A 3,250-nucleotide genomic window follows, 5' to 3' on the forward strand; every position below is an offset into this window, starting at 1 on the left:
AGAAAAAAAACACAATCAATGACGAAAATAAACACAAAACACAATGATAAACAAAAAGACGCAGTGATATTTTTCCCTCAACATTGTTTTTTTTTTAGAACGAGAAAGACGGTGGAAACATTTTTGTGTGTTTACTTTTTTTGTTTTTTAGTAAATTTTGAGTTATGATTTTTTATTTATTTATTTTTTATTTTTTAACTTTTTTGAGGGGGTTTTGTGTGACTATAAATCATTCTTATCTTTCTTACTTTTGTCCTCGTTTGTAAAATAACTTGACCCGATAGAATACAACGTATATTAATATATAACAGTCGTTAGGTCTTGTTTTCATGAAATTATAAAAGGAAATGCAAAAACAAAATAAAATAGGCATCTTAAAGTTTTGAACAATTTATGTTTGACACTTTTAATTTTTTTAATATATTTAATCGTTTTTATCCTCCGTATTACGGAGGGTGTTTTATATTATTCGTTTCTAATATTTATATATATTTTTTGGATTTTAATTTCATTTATTGTAAGGAAGTTAATAATATACTTAGAGTTTGATGATGAAATGGTTTCACAAATAAATGAGATGTTATAAGCCGGTTTAAAAACTATATGGGTTTGGTGAAATCAATAACCTGTTTATTTTTTTTACTATAAAATTGTTTCATAAAAATAATTTTTTTAATTGGATATTAATTTTTAGTATATCCCTATTTTATATAATTTTTATATCAAATTTTTGATGAAATTTAATTTTTAATTTAATGAGATGTGATAACCTGTTTAAGAGCTATCTGTGTATGGCGAGACTCATACCCGAGACTCATACCCGTGAATTTGAGTCAAATGCATAAGAAGCCTTTATTTACAAATAAAGCAATTTGGTGGCTTGAAAGGAGATGCAGAGCAACCAAAAAGCTTTTAAAAATTTCGTTAATATACATTTAGGGGGTGCTTGGCCTAGCTTTTTTTATCAAGGCTTATAGTTTTTTTAGCTATTTTTTTACCAAATAAGCTTAACTTGGTGTTTGTTTTAGCTTTTTAAGCTTATGCTTATAAGCTTATATAAGCTAATTTAAAGAAGCTTATTTGAAGATGGTTTTTTAGCTTATTTGAATAAGCTTATACGTGTAAGGGTGTAAATTACTTATTTGCCCTCAAATGATGATGAATTAATAATTATTGAGGCAACTTATTACTAACAAACTAAAGAATGATGGATTTAACAACTTATTATCAACTTGTAGAATATAAGCTAATCCAAACACTTCAAAAGAGCTTATCAAATAATAAAAAATAAGTTATAAGCTACTTTAAAATATAAGCATAAGCCAAAAAATAAAAGATAGGCCAAACACCCCCTTAAGATTTATATGGAATAGTTAGGAGGAACTTGCATCCCCGATTTTATAATAGCAGTATAAGCTTTTTCATTCCTTAGGTTTGATAATTTTATACTACTTTCATTAAAACTTTTTCTTTTTTGCTTCTAAAACCTTAAGTTGCATTATTCTTGTCAATTTCAATGAAAGTGGCAGGTGGTGACAAAACCTTGAAAAAAAAAAAGCACCTTTGTGACAAACTCTTAAACCAACACCCACCTTAGCCTTCATTATCCAGCAGCCTCTTCTCCTATGGTTAACTTATCACTAACATTTTGTCTCATGCCAACTTTGAGTTGTAATTTTTGATTAATCTGCTTTCCGGGTTCATTTTTTACTTGGCCCTGCATGCCAATTTCAATACAGGAATCCGTAATATACACTTCCCACAAGCATCTTTTAACTATTGTGTCAGTTTTACTAACAACAACAATTATTGAATCAATGTGAAACTTGTACTTATCACATAATTAAAAGATTTCACATACATAACTTTCTACATCAAACAAATTAGTAGATTATGTGACAATTTCACATATTGCACATTGAAAGTCTTAACCCGTGCACAAGTTCATGGGTTGTTAACAACTTGTGAATTCATATGCAATATTCACTAATAAATTTATCTGGCATACTTCATCCCTGTTACCACTTATTGTTTCAACTAGCACCACATTACAATTTTGTGTTTACACTATTTTACATAACAGTCTGACGCAACCTATATTTAGTAAACTAAACCCGTGCTCACTTTCAATAATTCGCCACTTTCACAACTTTTGCATAGAAATTTTATCATAGTAATTTTCAAAGTTTACCAAAATACGATCTACCACAACATTTCATTTCTACCACACATAGTATGCCGATGTCATATTTTTTTAACTCACAATCGATGAATCATCGGTAATCGTATTGGTTTTGTCGGGGAAGAGTGGCCAATCTTCGGACAGGAACCCGATTGCCTACTATTGTGTCTCTTGGTATTCCCTTGGTAATTTGTCGTCAATAAAAATTACCTAAACTGTATTACCGACATTCATTCACCATCAAATTCTTGTCGATGTTGACCTTCACTGATGAATTGCTAACAAAAGAGTCCATCGGTATCACTCGTTTCTTTAGTAGTGTCAGAACCGTTTCATACACTCTATTAACATAATGTAATGTTTATGTTATAACATAACATTATAATAAAATAATAAAATTGTATAATATTATAATAAAGTTATATGATAAATAAAGTTCTACAATATTATGCAAGAAAATAATATAATATAATTGTAATGTAATATCATAGAATAAAATGAATTATAGTCACTTTTCTTTTAATTTATATTTGATTTTTGTTAGCAAATTTTTAGTACGTTGTAGTAATTGCAAAGAGAATCACTCATTTGTTTAGTAATGTTATAAACGTTTTGTGTATTCCAATCTACCTATACTATTAAAGCAACACAATTTTTTCACATGTCATTCAATTAGACCCTCCACATAGGCTCTAAGTATACAAATTTTAATTTTTACAATTTTCCTTCATGAAGGATAAAATGAAAAATATACTGGTGAAAATTGAATTCACTACCTTGCTTTAAAAATATTTATAGCTTATTAATCCAACTAGGATGAATTGATGTTAACTTTCTCTTTTTCTTAATCGGTATAGATTCACAACCTTCCATTTTATACTTTTAAAATACAAATACAAATTATTTTTACTAATCTATGTATTTTAGAAATTTATTTATATCTTATGAATTCATAAAATATGTTAATATGTATATTATTAAATTTAACTTTTTTATTATACTTTTTAACCATCCGTGTACACACAAACTCTATCCTAGTAACATAGTATTACACATAGTGTAATGTAA

The sequence above is a fragment of the Bidens hawaiensis genome, unplaced genomic scaffold, assembly GCF_021521415.1.
Source record: "Bidens hawaiensis isolate Kalapana, Puna unplaced genomic scaffold, B.hawaiensis_p1.1 tig00027569_1, whole genome shotgun sequence".
In the NCBI taxonomy this organism is placed as follows: Eukaryota; Viridiplantae; Streptophyta; class Magnoliopsida; order Asterales; family Asteraceae; genus Bidens; species Bidens hawaiensis.